Raw genomic sequence first — 22,700 nt, 5'->3', positions numbered from 1 at the left:
ACATGCAACAAAAACGTCTTTTCCCGATTACGTCATACGCCCTTTAAATAAAAACCCACCAACCTTGACTTTGTTAAATAAAATGAACAAACATCAAATTCATTGTTATACGCTGCAACTGTGTTCCCATGCAAAGTGATGTCCCAGTCAACTGCTAAAGCTTTCCAACCACCACTTGATCAAGAAACTTGCAGTAACTCAATCCGGGACCGATTATCCAACCTGCCATTATACTGTTTACTTCCCCTTTACAGGTATTTATCCAATTTTCACTGAAACCCTGTAATTTTGATTTTCTACTAAAATTTCCACAAGAAAGGGCCAAATTCAGTTCCAGTTTAGTTTGTGTTTCACTAAATAGATTCCCAAGCCTACTGTTTTCACTATTTTTCACAGAAAACCCAAATTCCATTCCTGAATCCACAAGAACCAAAGATGGAAACTCCTATAGCTCTGAATGTCGTACCCGTGAACGCTCCGCACAAAGATTTAGATTATCTTCCTGTGGCCAATAAAGATTTTCAGATAAAATACTTATCCGGTAATGAAAACCACCTTAAGATCTTTTGCCAACCCCGAGACAACTATCTGAATGGCTCTGACATCTTAGGACTGTGGGAATCCAACCTTCCCATTTACTTCCTCCCTTCAGTCCATGTTTTCCTGGATTTCATTCATCACCGTTGTGCCAATTATGACCCTAATCAAAGAGCAGTCATGTCCCCAAGTCAAACAATCCTTTTTCCCATAACTGCTCAGTCCATCAATGAAATGCTGCAATTCCACTCCAGTCATGCTCTCACTCCCCTTTCTATTGGATACTACTTGAAAGAGCTCCCCAATTGTCTCAATCAGAACTGACCCGCATCTGTCAGATGTTCATAGAACCTAAACATCAGCCTAAAGGCCCACCTCCTTATTTGCGGGTTTTCTTTACAAATGCAGGAAAAATTATTATTGATATGATAGCCTCAATCATGGGATTCAACTTTGGAGAGTATGTTGATGAGATAACCTTAGTATTGTTGTCAATTTTTACTCCTGGACAACCCCCTGCTATTAAGTATGATTATGCCTCTTATATTGCCAACAAAATTCATGACCAATTCCTAAGACTGGACAATGAAGGAGTCTTCAAATACACTACTTTCATCTATCATCTTTTGTTGTATTATCAGTTAGACAACTTCCCTTTCCCTGTCAAGAAACTTGACACCAGAGGCAATCCAAGGTCTGTCATTTTTTGGAGTCCCATTTTCCATAATTCCATTGAGACCCCTTACACCTACAATGAGTTCATTGACCTATTTGTCCATCCAGCAACCACTTTATTGACAGGAGTTTCCCCTCCTAGGATAAATGGTGATATGAAGAAAATCCTCCAGCTCTCCAAGCAGTACAGGATAGGTGACTGGTACCTATATAAGAATCACACAGAAATCAGGATTTATGGATGTGAACTCTGCCCTTTTAAGCTGCCAAAGTATGTTCCAATGAGACTCTTTGCATTGGAATATTTCAGGCAAATGATAAATGTAGACCTAGTCCATTTTTGTAATGCTAAGAAGAAATCTCAGCTTAGAATCAAGAACCAGCTAGGCCCTTTTGTCTACAACACTAGGGAAGCATGGAAAGAAGCAGAAATTTTTTTAGAAGAGCAACTTAAGTTACAAAAGAGTTTTGGGTGGAAACCATATGATCCTAACAGTTTTATATGTGATAGGAGAATTAAGAACAGGTTGTCCCCATATATTTACCATAGAATTTTAGAAATTGAAAAATATGCAAATATGGATGAATGGAGGGAAGGTATCCTAGTAGAGCATGATAGTGAACAGGTCAATTTTGAGAAAGTTACGAGAGATCTTGAGAAAACACTTGACTTGGATTATTTTGGGTAGGTATCATTTAAGTTATCTCAAAGAGCAGGATTTGGTGCCTCTGGTGCTAGAACCTCTCAGCAACCTTCACAGGAAACAAGTATACCAGTTACAGGGTCATCCAAGGGCAAGGAATTAGAGACCAGCTTTCAACACACTAAACAGCCTACAATGTCCAAGCAGCCTGAAACTTCTAGAGAACAAGCTCAAATACAAACTCCTCCCACTCAGATCAATATAGGGGAGCCTCCAGTTCTGCAAACTCCTCTAAATGAGGAAAGAAACAAAAAGAGAGACAGGGAAAAAACTACCCCTGCCAGTGAACCATCAGGACAGCCTGGAACAAAGAGACAGAGATTAAATCCCCTTTTAGAGGAGGAATTTGTAGAAGAAAATATAGATAGTCAGAGGGAAGAAAGAGTGGAAAGCCAACAAACTTTCCCAACAGGAGGAACATCCACTAGCTCTCAGAGGCAGGAGCTAGAAAGGCAGAAAAGCGTAGAGATATCTTCTTCCAAGCCACCAGGGACTGATGCCTTAGACATCAAGAAAACATTCACAGAAATAAAAGCCATGAATGATCCATTGAGGCTGTAGGTTTATAACCTATATTTGAAGATGGCTCCTACAAATCAACAGAGATTGAAGTCAGCCTATGGCATCAAAGAAGGCAAGATGATAATGAGCTATTTCAAGCCCAAGGTGCAACAGCCTAGATCAGCAACAGATTATCTCAGAATAAATTTTGAAGTCATGGCAAAGGATATTCATCCTTTGGATCAAATTGAGTTGCATAAGCAAACGGGAGAAATGATTTACTCAACCTTGACTGGAAAGGCAATGATGGCCCATAGGTTACAAAATTCTTTAGACAACACTACTGCTCAACTACAATTGGAAAAGGCCTTCTATCATGCCAAAGATAATATAATAAAAACCTTAGAAGAAATAATTATTGGATTGGGCCATGATCCCAAAGATGCAAAGGCTACAGAAGCCTTGATCAAAAAGAAAGATGAAGATATTGTTTCCCTAAGGAAGCAACTAAAACTGCCACCTTCAAGGCATCCATAGACTAATGAGGTGATAAAGAAAAAATCTGAAGAAGAGCTGATGGATTTACTCTTAAAGCTCAATGAACGACTGAATGATAGTGAACACGCCCTTGAAAAGGCATTAAAGGACAAGTAGGGAGAGTCGACCTCCCAGCCTCCCAATGTAATACCAGTAGTATCAACAACAGTCCAATCAATTCTTGGAGCAGCATTGGCACCAAAAATTCCAGTAGTCACAACAGAAGCAGTTACAGGTACAGCAACAACAGGAACAACAGGAGTAGCACAGGGCAGTACTACTAATTTGAACACAGAGGAGCTAATAAAATCAATGGATGACCTGAAACTACAAGTTTCAGAACTAAATAAGGTAAAGGAGCAATATGTCAAAATGGAACGAAGCTATGATCTCTCAAAAATAAATGTTGTAGAAAAGACAAGAGAGATTAAAGCGTTAGAAAATAAAGTGAAATCATTGGAGAAAGATCTTACTTTTGACAAGCCTCTGTCAAAAGTTAATAAAATTATTTGGGCCAACATCACTCAATCCATAAATGATGTTTGGCCATCCATCCAAGTGATTTTTGAGCAGATTGATTATGTGAAGGCAGCCCAAGAAGAAGTTCAAAGGACAAAAGTAGAATTTGGAAAAATGCCTAAGGAAGCCAGCAGGCTCATACATTTTTTAAATACTAGAAATAAAGAACAGCTGGAAGAGTTAGGCATTAATGACAGGATAAAAACCATTTTGGAAATCAAAAGGGTATTAACCAAGAAGACTTTGAAGCAGAATTTAGAAAGAAGATGTCATGACATGCAGGCAGAGATTAATGCCTTTATGGAGAAGTTTAATATTTTTCAGGGTAAAGGGCTACCCAGTCCTTTAGTGATCAATGACAGGTTAATGAGACATAAATATTATGTGGAGAAATTGAATAATTATGCAGGCAACCAAGCAGGTTCATCAACAAGTGCATCAGGGATAAAAGCATTGCCTACAGGCAGGGTGCTCTACGACAACCTAGAGAACTTATTCTATGTCGAGCATGAACTAAAACACTTGTTCCCAATTCAGCCTACATTTTTCAATTATACAGAAACAGATGAAACCCTCAGAAAGCTTTAGAAAACCAGAATACCGCAGCCAAAATGGTGGGAAGAAATGCTTGAAATTTTGTAATTTATTCTAGGTAAAAGGTAAATTTTGATTTTTACTATAGTCAATGAAGATAAAGAGGATGAAAAGAGATCAACAGATAAATATTATCAGATGCAGGTAAAGTGTATCAGTAGGAAGGTCAAAACAGAGCAGCCAACACATAATTACACCAAGGACAACAAGAGGCCAAATCATAGGGCCTAACTCCAGCACATTCTCGAAAATAGGGACAACAAACCATTCAGTTACCTTATCTGTCATCTACGAGGTCTTCTAGCCCTATTTTCTTGAAGGATATGATTAGTCACCGCAGTTTATATCTCACTTTTTTATGAGATATTTCAATGTAAAAAGTTTTGTATAAACACCCCTTCAATTGGAGTATTGAGGGTGGATTCTTAGACATTGTTGTAATATTGATTATTTTGGAATAAAGTGCTATTGGACCAACTTTTGTATGGCTTGCTGGATAAAGAATTGATGCAAAGGACTTTCCACAGATTTCTTGAATCAAACACCGGATCAATAAGTCCTCTATACCTTATGTTTTAAAGTTTTCCTTGTTTATTATATCATCTATGTTTCATATCTGAATGATAAACAAAAAAGATTAATTCGGAATATGCTTGATTTCACTCTGTTTTCAATCATCATTATTCTCTATGTTTTCTTCTGAATTAGTATAAACAGTGAAATATTAATTGCTCCTGTTTTCTAGTTCTTTCATTTTGATTATTTATTAAAGAATACTTAATTGGTCTTTAGTAGTAATCATTCAATTTCCCTCTTTAAAAAGGCTGAAGGATTCTTAACTGCCCTTCACCCATTTTAAAACTATTTCATCTATTCCAAGTTGTTATTCGTTCCCTGTTTGACCATATTGCTCTGTGAAACCATATTTTGTTAAGAAACCAAATCCAGTTAAGCCATCTTCTTTGACTCCATTAGCCCAATGGCCTAAGTTACTTAGTTTTACCCCTCTGCTATTGAATCTCACCACCCAAACTCAAATAAAACTCCTAAACTTTCATAACTAGCCTAATATCTTTCAAAACCAAGATAAATCATAAAGAGAGAGCCCTCTCTCGGTACAGATTAGCTAGATTCTGCATCTAAAAGTTGGTTTGTGGTTACCTCGGACCCCTTTCCTCTTCCCAACAACGTCAAGGAAAATCTAAGTGATAATAGTTTGTGCATTCCAAGGAGAAGGGACGGGTGGCCAGGTGTTTTCCATGGGCTGAAGGATCACTTGGAAATGCATGCATCCATCAGTCTACTAGGAAATCACCCTTAGGTCACTCGGATCTGTGGGATTGTTGTTGTTATAGATAATTGTGTGTAATTTAATTAATTGTAGTAAGCGTTGGATTTTGTGACAGCTTAAGTCATGTACGGTCCCTAAGTTAAGTGCAGAAGTGAATTATTTTCTTTGTTGTTATAGTGTAGATTTCACTTACTTTTATGTGTGCGGATTGAATGAGTGATGGTTTTTAGGAGTGTTGTGAGAGTGGTTGAATGACAAAGTAGCTTATTCTGCAGTTTTTCTTCACATTGAATTTGTTTGGAGTGTATAACAACTTTCTTGATTACTAAGAGTGTGTGTGCAATGAATTTAAGTTGGGATTATTTTATACTTGTCATCATCTACCTTAGCATAGACTTTGTGCGACCGTCTTGTAAAAATTAAAGCCTACCTGGATCGATATTTAAATGTAAGAGCATGTTGACCAACATTAAAATTCAAACAATATAAAAATAATGAAGTTAACAATGTTTCTTATTAAAATCATTATGAGATATAGGAATAACATTTTATTAACTTTTATGTCTTCACAAACATATGTTGTTACAAAATGAATGGAAGAAGAATTCAAGTAATCCTAATTTTTTCTACCAATAATTCATACCATATCTTAAATACTTTAATGATATTACAATATGTAATTTGTATTGACACGAATAATACTAAAGCATTTCAAGGTTTATGCTATAAGAATCATCATTTTTCAAACACATATTACATATAATTCTAAAAATTTATAAGTCTTGTTCTTTAACATCATTGTTTGCAACAATGTCATCCAGTGGATCATTGTCAATGTTCATGTGATCTTTCAAGTAGTTAATATTATCATCATCCTTGTATTGAATTGAATCGTCTTCATCATCATTGAAATTTGACTGTAGACCATCCATATTTTTACCAAATTTATTTGGATAATCATTTTATATACCATCCATATTGTTACCAAATGTATTTGGATCATCATTTTCTATAATATCCATATTGTTGTCTTCCGTAACATCATGTAACTATGTATTAATGTTGTCTTCTTTTGCCTGAACATAACCATCTTCATCATCATCACGGATGTCCATTTCTTTGATGTTCTCTAATCACTCTCCCTCATTTTGTTAGCCATCATTGTTTTTCTCAGTATCCACTAATCTATCATCAAATACATTGCTTAATATTGGATCATAATGTATGACAAATATCCATTTCGAGTCCAGAATATCTTCATTGAAAAATACCTGCACATGAACGAGTACATACATATATTAGACATATGTTATAACAATTTTATTGATTAACAAACACATGTATATATGTGTAATAAACAATGTATTAATATATTATTAATCAATACCGCTTCTAATTCTTTGAGTTAAAGAAGTATCTTCTCAAAATGAATTGGTAGAACATAACGCTCCTTATCCTCTAGTAGGAACTTTGAGGAATCTATAGAAAACAATCCACTATTGGTATCATGTCTTCATGTCCTCTCAAATTATTCATACTATTTACACTTAAAAATACAACATTCAAAAGAGCCAACTCAATAATTTCTTGTATTTTCCCAACATATTATAGATTCCCTTAAATCATATTCTTATCTTTTGAGCTTGACCAAATGGATTGCTTGAAGTCAACCATGATTTCACAATCGAAGTATTGTCTCTTTTCATCTACACGTTCTACACAATAATGTCAACCATATGCCCACATTATTGGATATTTCCTTGCCTTTGAAATACCATTTATTTCGGTTAAAAGAAATATAATGACAAATCTTAAAATAGTTAATAATGTCAAAACTGTAAGGAAATAGCCTTATGTAAAATTCCAACTGTACCTTTCTTTCACATCCTCTAGACATGTAAATTTCATCTTCTATTATGTTTGAATCTATACCTGCATCTTCTATTTGATTTTCAATTTATTCAATAACCAATTCTAATGTGAAGTCTTTTTCCCATTCCCCTTGCAGATAAATAGGAAATGGGGTATTCTTTGGGTTCAATCTCTTAAATTGTCTCCTTGTTTCCATGTGGTATAAAATGAACTTTTCAAGCATAACACTTTTGTCTACACCTATTAAATGTCAACATGCTTATTTCAAACCCCAAAGACCATGTAAATCGTTAATTTGAAAAATAAATTATAGAGTAAATTAATGATCACAATAAAAAACCACAATGGTCATAAGTTTACTTACTAATTTCTACTTGAACACCATTAGATTCTATTTTTTCTCCATCAATAATATCTAATGCTCATTCTTCATCCCATAAGCATGGCCCATATTTGAAATCCTTACCAAGGAATTCACATAGGAAGAAAAATTCTTCATTCAATACATACCCTTCAACCATGGAGCCCTCTAGATGTGCCTTTTGTCAGACATATCTTTTTAGAGTTTTCATATACCTCTCGAAGAAAAAAATCCACCTTGTCGATACGACACCTGCTAATTCAATGTCTTCAACTAGGTGTATAAGTAAATGGAATTGTAGATCCATGAAACTTGTATTGATCTCCTTCTCAAATACACATACAATTTCTACAATTTCGTTCTTCCATTTTGGCACTTCACATTCATGGATCTCCTTGGATGTCACCCACCTAATATAAGAATACTAAATTAGTATGAACCTTTAGGAAAAATTAAAATGCAATACAATATCTCTATGTCTCTCACACATGAACATTCCATACCACATACCTTGCAAATGCTAACAATCTACTTGTGGCATTCCTCAAGTGAATTGTAAGACATGGATCCCTCCTAATTTCCATTGGCATGATATGTTGTCAAACACATTTATCAAAGATCATCATTAGTTATTTTTGTTACACAATATAATATCAAAATATATGTAGTACCTAATCAATTTTACCAATAAATGTTAAATGTTTATATATAATACCTTCATAAAATTATGAGAAACATGTTTTTTAAATCCTGTGATATGTCCATTAACTGTAAAAGATTTATTTAATGATGACCCATAGCCAGTAGGTGTCCCTATTGAATGTATGGCATTTTTTAGTTGGTCTACCTATTTCTTTTTCAAAATCCATAGAGCTTCTGCATATTTTCCATTTTCCCTGTTTGGCCACAAATGTTTTCTATCAAATTTGGTACGTGAAAGAGAAATATCTCTCCTCGAAGACAAGGTGTCCTTCTCTTTGCCTACTATATGTTGAAAAATTGAATATGGGACATTTTTGAAGATGTGCATGGGATCTAATAGGTTATATATTAATATATCTTTCCAATATGGGAACTCATAAAATATGGATTTCCTTTTCATTCCATCTGACATCTTAATTAGAACTTGTTATGGTTCTTCAATAGAATCATCCCCATCAAAAAAATAATGCCAAGTGTTCAATTCAAAATCTTCATACTTCTTAAGCTAATGAGATGGACCTATAATCATGGGAGGGCTTCTATTTTCAACTTTTCCATCAAAATGATTCTTATGGTGGCTTCTAAACCTATGATCTGGTGGTAGAAAAACCATGGTGTTTTCATAAATAAATTTACAAATATCTTTAGAATGTCATCCTTGAAATTGTTCTGCATATCCTGGACATGAGAATATCCCCTTTGTTTGAAGCCTTGCAATTCAGTAAGTTTTAATAACATCAAAATAATAGTACAAAACTAAGTATGGAAGTTGGGATGACAATAAATTATGAGTGTAAATAGATAATTTTTTTATCTTACCGAAACAACAACGAAGTCCCAGGAAATCATGAATAATCCAACATAGCACACCATATAACATGAATGACCTATTTCATGGAGGACATGATATTTCATACATTCTTATTCCTTTCCATAGCAATTGCATCTCATCAATAAACAGTGCAAGATAAACATCCATGTTTTTAACTTGGATTTTTCCTAGAAAAATGAGAGTCAACATAAGGTGTTCCTTTCTAACAGTCATTCATGGGGGAATATTGCACACTATCAATCCAACTAGCTAAACACTATAATTTGAGCTCATGAAAGTGCATGGGCACACTGCATCAATTGCAAGACCAAACTTGATACTATGGGGTTCATCTTTGAATTTTGTTGGCCATTTTTCCTCTATGTGTTTCAATGCTTTGGAGTCGGTCAAAATTAACATGAATCCATCTTTACTTCTATTCCTTGCATGCCAGTCCATCAATTGTGCAAGTGATTTTCAAGAAAACATTTGTCAAAGTCTAGATATAATTGGCATGTAACATAGAACCTTCTTTGGAACTTTAGGACCTTGTATATCTATACTATATCTCTTCTCTTTGTATACAATGAATTATACCTTGTATTGATATTCATCTATGTATAAAATGAACTCATTTTTACATGCGTCAATTTGCGTATATTCAATCCCCAACTCAACCAACAACTAACGTGCCTCTTTGCGAGTTGATGGAATCACATTCTTTTCAAGAAATATTTTAGTTTTTAGTGCCCTGTAAGATTTCTAAAGATGAGATCAATTAAATATTTGACTTATACTAAACATGTTTGATATGTCAATGTATATTATGACTATTCATATACAATATATGGTTTTAAAATCTCCTTAAATAAATATAAACAATGTTGATGAATGTTTACGAATTACATAGACCAATTGACAATGCATTGTAAGAAATAGATTTCAACTTAGTTCAATAGGATGGTGAATCTTTTGTATGACCAACCAAATAGTGACTTGATTTATAATAATATTAATGTGGATGAAAGTTGTTAGGTTCTATTTTGCACTCGATTTGAACATGGGTTTCTTTGCTACTTGCTTAATGGAGTCTTTTAGCAAGTTGTTATCATCAACATTACATTGGTGGTAATTACTCTATTGCCATCATTATTGTCAACCATATGATCATTTGTCATCATTGTTTCCATCCCCAAAGAAACTTGTAAGAATATCATTCAATGCTTCTTCATGTATTGAATTTTCATTGTACTGCTCATGATCATTAAGGTCGCTAACTGGTAGAATATTGCAGTCATCAGTGTATGTGAATCTCATCAGTTTTTCAAATTTCTCAAGTGATAGAGTTCTCTTTAAATATGATCTTTTTTCCCTGGTATGGTTTAAAGGATGGTTTGGATCATCCCATCCAAATATTAGTAGCCTAGTTGGATCATCTTAGGTATTATTAGTTGTTCTTTCATCATCATCTTCTACCTATCGACAAATGCAACCATTGTTTAATGTTTGGAAAGAATTGGATAAATCATAAATGTATCAATTTCAAAGAAATATAATCAAATATCGCTTAAAATCTCATCCCATGTACTATATTCTTGAACAACCTAGTCTTCAATGCAATTATTTGTTGTGTCTGAAGTATACATTGTCATATCCGGTTCCACCCATTGTGTTCTTCATGATTTAACAGTTTTAGGTCCACGCCCACATACATATGTTTTTTTTCTTTTTCTAGTTGAAAACTTAGGTTGTACACTTGTTCCATTCTCCATCTGAAATATCAAAAAAATGCATTAATTTATTTCAAGGTTGGATACTAGCCTATAAATTCTAGTTATACTATGAAAAATGATGGATGTATCACAAAATGATTGCTAAGTTAAGTCAAAACTTGATAATTACCTCATGTCCTGCAACATCTGTTGTGTCCTTATTTAATATGACATGATCTGTTTCCATGGCCTTGTCTTCTCCCTATAATATACAACATAGTCAATGATGTTTAGTACACTAATTATATCATTTCAACCAATATGATATCCAATATAAAACCTCACTTTACTCATATCTTTGACATATCGATATCATGTTTTCATGTTGAGAAAAACAACAACATATTTTATATAACATTATCTCCTCTATGTTGTAGCATTTTTGAATTCATAAACACCATCCTCCTTTGGTTGAGGTTGCTTTGTCTTTTTACCTTTATTGTATCTGTAGATTCCATATCCGATTTTATGGCCACCCACTTTTCTCTCGTTGATTAAGTAGGTCTACATCGTCCATGTCCTCTATCCATGGCCTCCTCTAGGTCCTGTAATACACAACAATGACATTAGTCACATAAAATATATGCACTCAATTGTTTCTCCATCCAATTTTCTAAACACACAATCAATTTAAGCTCAATTGTTTTTCATTGTACTTTTTTAACTAAAATTCCCCTTTTTTCAATATATACCCTTTTTGGTCCACTTGGAGCAGCACAATTGGAAATGTCCATGGAAATGAAGTCTCATCGAACCAAAAGTCTTGGGTTCAAATCTTGTGCTATCCCCCCCAATCAAGGTGAGAAGTTGGACATGATGAAGATGTATTCCTACTAAGCTTATATAGACACACACACATATATATACCCTTTTTTTGTTAATTTCTACTTCGAACATGGTGACATGACACAAATATTATAGATATTAGAGGGGGATTATAAAAACTAATGGACTAATTTTTATTTTTTTTCATATTCTCATTTAAATTAATTCAAAACCTTCATCCATAATTTAAAACCACCAAATATCTATATTTTGTTATATTTAAAATAAAATCCTTTGTCCCTATATGTTAGAGAATATACTATTTTCAAATATTAATTTTTAATTCTTCTAAATGAACTCAATATATAACAGAATAAATAGTATAAGTTTTTTTTTGATCCAGTAAGAGTGGAGCCTTCCATTAATCAAGAAAAAATTACATAATGTACACTTTTTTAACGGAGCCAAGAACAGCAACACCAGCTCTGTGAACACTCAACAGACAGCTGGGTTGACACAACCCCGTACCTAACTCATACAAAAATACAAAAGTAATGATACTTAAACCACCAATGAACTGCTCATTCTCAAAGCTACGCACTATAAAATCTTCCTTCCAACCTAACCCGAAAGGTAAATTTGAAAAGTTCTAAGGTACTTTTGGTTCCGCTAAATGTCATGAGTCATGAGCCACAAAGAACTCGACAACTCTTAATGATGAGGGCCCACATATCCTATGGTCCACAAAGAAACAATGAGTGACGAAAAACAGACCTTAACCTGTGGGTGACTTGGTCACTTGATGATCAAGCGATCCAGCCCTTGAAGATCTAACGGTATAAACTGATTTCACATCAATAGAAATCAACCAACTAGCCCTCTCCTTAATTGCCTTTCAGACCAGATGAGAAACTAAAACCATCTTTCTATAAAATTCCGGATCTGATTTGGGGATGATCCCTCAATTAGTTTTATGGCTTGACTACCGTGTGATCCGGCCCTCATCGATCTGACGGTCCAAAGTTGATTTCGGGCCGGTAACATGCTCACTCTCTATTTTTCCAATCGAACCCGATGGGTGGCCTAAACCACTGCTCTATAGTTTTTTGGGTCCATTTTATGGGATATCCTTCATGCATCTATTCACCCGAAATCCATTGGATGCTGGCACTCTCTGCCATCATCGGTTGGCTGCCTATCAACCTGCCCACTATTTACCCCTTGCTTCTTCCCTGTTATTGGTTCATTTTCTCCTGTCTTCATTGGTCCATTTGCTACTTTTCTTCCATAAATTGAACATACTCCCTATCTGTGATCGCTTGTCTGTGACAATCGTCGTGAAGATTCCATGAGGGTGTCGACTCCCACGCATAGCTTCTGTTATCTCTTGTACAGAGCACTTCCTCATTTTCTAGACGATCGCTAATCTATTGCTTACTCTACGCACGTGAACAAATCTGAGTGTTCTTATGGTTCTCAAATGGGATTGTATACATTGATAGACCTGCAATAACCACCAATGCTTTGATACTTTTTCTGGTGCAGTGCCATTGCCTATCTTTTTGACCGAATTAATGTCAATTCAGAGTTTGCCTCTATGATGGTATTGTGTAAATTGGATTCAATCAAGATTTCTATGCATTGCTCTAAGGCCATGAGTTCCACCATATTATTAGTGGAATTCCCCAAATGACTATGAAAGATGACTTTTATGTTTCCCTGCTCATCTCTTATGACTCCTCCATAACTAGAAACCCCAGGGTTTCCCTTGGAAGCTCCATCTATATTAAATTTCAAAAATCCATGAGGGGGTGGTTGCGAGAAGTCCTCCCTCCCTGTTGGATGTCTTACAATCTTGCTTATGCCCTGGGGGACAGGTGACTGAAGACCCAAATACAAAAGAATAAGAGAATCCTGCTTTAGAGGAGAGTTCTCAGGGTGTTTCTTTAAAAGGGTGCTCACAGTTTCTTTGAGCTATCTTAAAATCTGAGCTATGATGCTCTGGGTTGAGCCAGTTCTGTTCTTGAAAATCCTATTGTTGCGTTCTTTCCATACATCCTAGATCAAAAATCCTGGTACCAAATTCCAGGCTTTGTTGACTATTTCATTTTCTGAGAAGTCTCTCCTCCAATTTGTTAAAGTGCCAGTGATGTTGTATTCGTCCCTGTCAGTTTGCCTAAAGATTGAGGCTACCCAATTCCACAAGGTAGAGGTGAAAGGGCAGAGGTTGAGAAGGTGATCCATCATTTCTTCTTGTAGACCACACAATTGGCATCTAGATGGACCTGCTAAACCTCTTTTTTTGAGATTTTCCCAAGTCATAACTTTTTTATGATGCACCAACCACATGAATAGTTTGATTTTCATCCAGTGTGGGTTTTGCCATAGGTCCTTCCATATCTTATCAGGGTTTGGAAAGTCAAGCCCAGTGGAAATTATTTTGGCTTCTTTGAGGTTGAAGTTGCTTTCATTGTTTCTTCCCCATCTTAGTTGGTCAGACGATGTTCAAGTCAAAATATTTCTCTGTTCGTAATAAATACTATAAGTTATCTCATGGATAGTATATATTTTGAACTTCACCATCCACCCTATAAAGGATAAAAGAGTGAGTGGCAAGATCAAAAGTGTTTCTGTCACATGTATATATAATCACTAAGCAACACAACCTTTAAAGGTGAAAATGTGTATGTGACTATAACTAGTGGATTGTTACATTATGAGTCATTGACTATTAAAATAAAATTAGAAAGTTTGAAATCACACCAAATTCATTAGTGGGCTAGGAAAATATGACATAAAACACCCTTCATTGCAGGGTCAAAATACCATTTATAAGGCTTTACATCAACCAACATTTCAGCTTATCCCATGTGCCTATACACATTGTACATCCAATATTGGTATTCAACTAGCACAACCATGGTAAAAAATGTGATTGATCAACGTCGATAGGTGTATATTAAGCACATTTATTAATATTTATATCAACCACATTTATAATAATAATAATTATTATTATTATTATATAATTATAATTATCCCATGTGCTTATGCACATTGCACATCCAATATTCGTATTCAATTAAACCTCATAAAAAATGGAAGTAACATGGAAGCCTCCCATATCGACATTGCAAAGTGATAATATGAAAATGAATACAAATTAGACCAAATCGAGAAAAAAAACCCCACCAATCTATAATTGACATGCACAATGGATAAACATATTGTGTATCCTCACTATTCAATGAAAACAATGTAATACATTCACCATATTTCCATTCTAATACTCACCAATTGCAAATCGAGGGAGCTTTGAAGTTCTATAAAAATTTGGAGCAATGCGTTGAATATATAAAATAAAATAACTAATCGATTGGATCTTTGTTGATGGTGGGAATAGATATTTATAGATCTCTCCTCCCCTGTTATGGATTTCAATAAAAAAAAATTGATTTGTGGGCGTGATTAGACCTATAGCAGTCACAAAATCAATTTGTGCATCTCATTAATCCCCTACCAGAGACGAAAATCAAACACCTGTCCATCCATTTTACACTACTACTATTTAATATAGTTAGAGGGAAGGGAGAAAAACGTACGAAGCAAAGAGAAGGGATTTTCCACAGTGTGGAGGAAAAAAAATTCCCTACAAAGCTAAAAAAAGTCAAGCAACAGTAGAGGGAAATGAGCAAAATGATCTGATTCTTGCGAGAATGAGGTATTTCATACTCAATTTATAGATTTACACATGTTTCCATTGCTTATTTAAATTTTTATTTTTAGTTTTTAGTTTCAAAATTATAACAAAAGAAATTGGGTTTTTTTTTAAATTTCTTAGTTTAAAATAAAAAATTGTATTGTACATATATAGGGAAATGACAGTAAGAAACTAAAAGAGGAAATGGATTTTGTATTGGGGGTAGAAGTAGTGAATAAACTAGAATGTATGGACTTTTCCATGCTTTCCATATATGTGGAAGAACATATTAAAGGCACTGAAATAGACCAACCAAAGAAACCCTGTCAAAGGGAATCAATTGATTCCCCTTCAACTCCTGGATCGAGCAAAAGATCTAGAAAAAAATCAATCAAAATAACCTCTAAAATGTCGAACAAGGAAGAGAGATGTCTACTATCCCATCCACTCTTGGGACACATATTTATTCCACCAATAGTACAGGTACTTGTGCATATTTCATTGGTACATACAAAATCGAGGTAGAATATGATGTTGTCTCTAGGGAAATCATAATGATGGATGTCAGGAAAGTGTTCAATCATAGGTTGAAGGAATCATGCCTTCAATTATTCAAATATAATCTACATATTACATCATCTAAGATACCCATGCACCTTCAAAAGGTAGTCATCCATGAAAAGCACACTGAATTTGGGACTGGTTGGTCAGTAAAGCAAGTAAAAAACAAATGACTCAAAACTACAAGATATTACATTGCAACCAAAGGAAAAAGACAAAACAAATACCTCCCGAGATAAGGGCCAAAATAAGGCCAATTGATGTAAGTTTGAAAGTATGGAAAGAGCTTGTGAAAGCATATGATAGGGTAGATGCACAGAGGAATTCTAGCAAGGAGAGCATACAGGTATTTAAATTTGGCCTTAAAATTATTTCAAATTCATTAAAATGATTTTTATGATGATGATGATGATGTTGATTTTTATATTTTACCAGTGCATAATTAAATTGAATTAGTGTATGTTGCAGGACAAGGCCTCAAAGGCCAGGATTTCCAAATATCGTGCCACACATCACAATGGCCAAACAGGTTTACAAGCCTTAGCATGAAAATTTGTATGTATATTTAATACCTAAAATTACATATTTTTTAATTTTGTACAACAAAGTAAATGATTGGATATTAATTAATTTAACTTGTCCATTCGCCATGTTTTTACATGAGCCACAATATGGTCATTATCCATCACAATTGGAATTTATTATGATACAAGACAGAAAGTGGTAGGAATTTGTTATCTGGATGGATAATAAGGTATCATTAGCTGAATTTCAATAGCTTAGTTGTATATTTTTATGTTAATATGTCAATTTGAATTTCTTATGTTGAGTTGTCTATATATGTGTAGCCTGAGTTCTTTTTGGCTCCCATTAGTCACAACACCCTTATAAATCACCAACCTTTCACTATGATCAAGTCCTTAGAAATCAATATCGAAATCATGGCTTTATCAAGTCGTTTTGGAAAAACCCTAGGCCAAAGGAGGGATGCAATACCATGTAATGCATAACACGTAGACAACAAAACAGATTACATGAGATTCACTATAGATGATTGGGTTGAGAGAAAATTACATTGGATTGATTATGGACCCAAGATACATGTGTTGAGGAGCATGGGATGATTGTCATGGAAAGTAAGAAGACTTGTGATGAAGAGCACTTGGCACTTGCAACCCATGCTTAGAGAGTTCAGCACCTGAGGATTGGTCCCTTAACGTGTATACCTTGGAGAGAGAGCACTTCACTTGGAGACCTTATCTTGTGCATTAAATTAAATTTCTTGTGTAATTAGTTCACTTTACCAATGTTGGCCTCCCTCACCTACTCTATATAGAGGGAAGAGAATGCATTTTTCTACACTATAATAATTATTTCATCTATATAATTGCCATGGACAGTTCTTATTGTTTGTGTGATGCAATAGAGGAAGACCTAAAGTTTGTGACGTAAGCCCTAGAGAAGAAATGAAGATGAATGTTAGAACTAGGGATGATCTTGAGTCTTAGCACTTATATTAGCAACTATTTTCCATATGGTAGGATAAAGAGTGTATTGAGGTCTAAAACATTTTTTTTGTAGTGATATATATATTGAATGAATTAAGCAAATATATAGGGATGGGGATATTAGAATAGGAACATTTACGATGTAGGCCTCTGTTGGAGATTGTTTGAACTTTGAAGGCCTAGTTTGAAATAAAGGACCTAAAACACTATAGGACACTTCATTTTCTAATCCTATAGGGAGTATGGTTAGCACACAACATGGTGATTTTTCAAAATAAACTTCTTCCTACATTCTAGACTACAACACAAGCCTGCTCATTATTCCATCTGTATTAGACCCTTATTGATCCTAAAGCAATCAGACAAGTGGGGCAAGTGATGATAGACCTATAGATGCAATGTGAACTAGATTTTGGAGAAATTAATGAATAAATTCAACTAGATTATTTATCTGCGATTAAAGCCTTTAAAATTAATGGCGTAGTATGGAGAGAAGAACATAAAGAAATTTTAGGTTTAAAGCATAGGACTAAAAAAAATCATATGAACTAGATATACAACATATATCATGAAATGAAAGAAAATAAGATGTAAAGGCTACAAAGTTCTTCATTAATGTTTCTTAGATAAAATTCATAGGTATCTCAACTATTCACACAACATTGATAAATCTGTTAATGAAAGAAACCAAGAGCTTTATTACCCATGTCTCAGAAGAAGAATAACACAAACGCAAAGTTACTAAGAAACACCTCTTTAGCTACCCACTTTCAAGCTTTGACAAGAAAGATGAGATGGCTTGTTGTTACAACATCTGTTATGGCATCTGTTGTTACAACATCTGCTTTTACAACATCTACTGTTACAAAATTTTCCTCTCAATCCATTGTTACCTATGTTTGTGCTTCTAAATTTGTTTTCTTAATTCGCTAAGTGCTGGTGTATTGTTGGGTGGCAGAAACATCTCTTTGGCTACCCACTTTCAAGCTTTGATAAGCAAGATGAAATGGCTTTTTCCCACCTCAATTGTTACAACATATGTTGTTACAACATTTGTTGTTACCCTATCTTTTGTTACAACATTCGTTGCAATGGTCATTGGTTTAGTAGTTTTAATAGTAATAGTTGCTATAGCATCATATTTTACAACAGTTTCAACATTTTCAATAGTAATGAGTGTTACAACATCAACTGTTACATTATTTTTAGTATATTTAACATTGACATGTTGTTATGGCATCTATTTTTACTACGTATGTTGTTACAACAGCCATCATTACAACATCTACTTATCAATCTATTGTTACCTATGTTTGTGCTTATCCATTTGTTTTCTTGATCCCCCATGTTTTATCTTTGTAGACCATCCTCCGCTAAATAACTGAGCTGAAGCATCAATGTGAGGAATTGAGAGGAATTGAGAGGAATTTAGAAGGGTGAACATTCTCCCGAAACATTTAATCATCTAATATTAGAATAGACGTATAGATGAACCTCTATATTCAACACAAATATATCAAAGTACAACATAAAAGAAACAATCTAAAGATTTAGGGTAGTAAATTAAATGGGTTATTCAATTTCTAACTCAGTTGTGAACATAAATTTTCAAAGGGGCATCAGGGAGATTGATAGTCAATGTATCCCTTCTCAATGTCCTATACTATTCTCAAATATACACAAAAATACACTATGAAATTACAAGAATGACTCACAAGTGTAGAAAATCATGTAGATTCACAAGCTCATGAAATGTACTAAAGCATAGTGTTATCACTTAAGAATTCTAATGCCAAAATTTCTCATACTAGCTTGATGATAAAGGTCAGTGTTAGTCTAAGTTTGATTTCATTTTTCCTTAGAGTCTAAGTCTTAGGAGGTCTTGAGTCAAGCATGCATTCTCATCTATAATTGGTCACCCTTATTCATAACCGATCTCATAGCCATGTGTCAGTTTGGTTTAAAAATCATTATGTACCACAAAGCCTTTTTAGGTGATTGCATAGCGCATGTAACCATTCTGAAGTTTTTTCGCAGCGCATTAACCTTGTTTAGCAGTTTCGTAGTGCAAAAGTTCATTAGGTGATTACGCAGCGCAATAGTCCTTTAGGTGTTTTCGCAGCGTGATAGGTTTTAGGTGATTTCGCAGCGCATCATTCAAAATTTACACTGACCGCGCTGCGAAATCGGAGATTCGTGCATTCCGCAAAGAATCTTTCCCAACTGTCAAATCTGTCAAGTTAATCTATGGCTACGTCATTCATTGTCAGTTTATGCACTCCATATATCATCTCCAACCGCTTATCTCCATTACTGCAATCACTAAATACGTTGGTACACACGAAATACAAGTTCCAAGAAAGGCCAGATATGCTCCATTTTAATGATTATTGTAGGCCTTGCATGAGAAACAAATCTACTAGATTTCAATTTGAAAACATCGTCATCAAGTGAGGCAGCTATCAAGCGAGGCAGCCATTCAAGCGAGGCAGAGTTGGGAGTTTGAGCAGTGCTAGCATTTCCAGCCTACAGGTTATTGAATCTTCATGGAGGGATCGGCAGAAAGGAAAGACCATAGATCAGGCAAATGTCTGAGAAATGAGCCTAAAGGTTTGGATATAACCTTGAAGAATAGAGAGGTCGAATAGGCATTTAAACAAGATGGATGTTGGAATTTTTTGCAAGAAGCTCCAGGGAGGACATGCACAAGTGAGTAAGGAATTTACATTGAATTTCATAGGTCTAAACTCAAAGGTTGGCATGTTGGAATTGCAGCTCTCACCAGACATGATATCCACAGTTATAGAAATACCAAGAGGGCAAGAAAATTGGTTCAAGAATTTCAAATTTGACATGAATCCATGCAAAGAATTTCTAAAGCAGGAGTTCATTAACTCAGATTTGAGCAAGTCTGTTCCTAGAAGTTATGTTAAAGAATCATATGCCAAATTGCTTACTTGTATACAGAAGTATCTGACCTGTGAAGGGAGATATAACAAAGTGTATTCATACCATTTTAAACTGTTGTTGCATTTCACAAGCAAGACATCTGTTGATCTACCTTTTTATTTATTCTGCAGTTTAAGTAAAATGTGTGACAAGGTGCAACTAAGGAAAGAAGCCTGTGAGACTTCACTTTTCCACCATGGCTTGGTTAAGTTAATGGTTCTGCATGAACTCCTGAGGGTAGGCAGAGACTGGGACACATTCATATTCATGTCTAGTTTCAAAAGCAAGACTGGTCTCAGCCCTCAAGTGGCAAAAGAACCTTCAACAACAACCAGTCCTCAAACGAAAACAATAGCCAAGAGGGTTTCAAAGTTAAAAGCAAGGAAACAAGCTGGAGAGTCTACCAATCCACTGACTATTCAGGATACACCCCAACAGTCAATTAAAGAAAAAAATCAGGCTAAAGAAACCGCACATGAATCAAGCACAAGTGGAGGAGTTCAAAGAAGAAGAACTAGGAGCCAGGTGGCCAAAGAAAAAGGTAAGTCAGTGAGTGTTGAAGAAAGCCCTGTTTCAAAGGGAGACTTAAATGATTTATTGCAAGCAATTGACATTGAAGAGTCCCCACTAGTTCAAGCTGATTTGATGCAGTCAGGAAAAGAGAAGGCTAAGAGGGTCAAGGCCTCAAAGAAACTCAAGTTTGATGATCAAGTTGATCAATTTGTTTTTAAACCCAGGAGACCCATAACAAGGAAGTTCAAACAAGTACAGGATGTACCACTAAGAGATGATGAAACAGGGGAGGTGACACGGCCACATGAAAGAAAGGATAAAGGAAAAACAATTGCCACTCAAGAAGAAGGTGGTGTGGCAGACATGAAAAGGAGATTGGAATCTGCCAACTTTGAGATCGCTAGATTGAAGAAAGCTGCTAGGAAATTTGCAATTAAGGAGGCTTATTTCAACCAAATGCAAGCTCGGTGGGAGGATCAAACTTTTCAAATTGCTGAAGTGGTTGACTTTAGTGTTCAAATCAAAAGCTGGACTACTCCTGCAATAAAAGAAGCTCAATTTATCAGAAAAGTCAATACAAACCTCAGGTCCGAGATCAAAGTAATGAAGAAACAAATTGAAGACTTAAAGATAAAATTGAACCAGCAAAAAGAATCTCCATAAAGAAATCTCACTTCAAGTAAGGATATGTCTCAAAGTTTTGATAGTTATTCTTGGTATAATATTTTCAAACATTCCCATTCAGTTTTGAAAGGTCTTGAAACAGTTGAAAGAATGTTTAACAGCAAAGTGCTCAAATAGCGAAGTTTTGGGTTGAAACTGTGATTTTTGAAACAACTCAGCAGTTTCATAGCACGCTACGAAACTGCTGAAGGTGATGACTAGAGCTCAGCAGTTTCGTAGCGCGCTACGAAACTGCTGAAGCTAAATAATCCAATATCAATCAACCGGTTTTGAAACATAAGCGGGAAATTTGAAAGGGGAATATATACAAGGAATCATCTGAAGCTTCAACATTCAACCAGGTCAAGACAGGTGGAGAAAATATGGATTCGAATCCAACTTTAAATTTTTGTCATAAAGTGAGCACATTTACCATCGGTCAAGGTATGTCAAAGCAGCTTGAAAGAGTTTTTGCTTTTACACATAAAGGAAGTGGACAACACATCAAAGACGTGGCCATCTGTTACATTTTGGATAATCAAAGATAAAGGACATGCTTCTTTGGATTCGAAAATTGTAAGGCAAACTAAAGACCGATGAGTAAGGGTAGTTTCCTATGTTTCAGGACAATGGAGAAGATGTGGCATTGAAGACCAGCATGGAGTTTTGAACATTCATCACAGCCAAAATAAAAAGGAACTAGATGTCAAAGAACAAGAACCATTGTAACCAAGGCTATTATTAACATAACATGGTGTTAGAATCCTACTTGATTTAGACCTCTAGAAAGTCTAGTTGAAGTTTGTTACATTAAATAGATAGTTAAAAGTTAAACAGGTGTCATTAGAAGTAGTTTTTGAGTTCCCTTAATGTTTAAGGAGGAAATCTATATACAGAAGAATGGGAAATGTAATAAGGGTTGGAAGTTTATGTGAAAAAGCTTTATTGCCAAGCTTATGTAAAGACTCTGTTTATTTGGTAATACAGTAAATGGCTTCTGCTGCTCAAGAATCATAGTGACTTCAATGTATGAATTCCTCTTGTTGTCTTTCATGTTGTATACAGTATTATGAGTATTTGATTACTTAGAAATCACTTGCAGTGTTCTAATTTCCTTCATATGCTCAAATACTGTCCCTTTTGTGTCTGTTGTACTTTATCTATG

The sequence above is a fragment of the Pinus tabuliformis genome, chromosome X (assembly GCF_031772625.1).
Source record: "Pinus tabuliformis cultivar Carrire ecotype Pingquan chromosome X, CPIR1, whole genome shotgun sequence".
NCBI classification, from domain to species: domain Eukaryota; kingdom Viridiplantae; phylum Streptophyta; class Pinopsida; order Pinales; family Pinaceae; genus Pinus; species Pinus tabuliformis.
The sequence above is the reverse complement of the archived record's forward strand: the minus strand, read 5'-3'. Positions refer to the sequence as shown.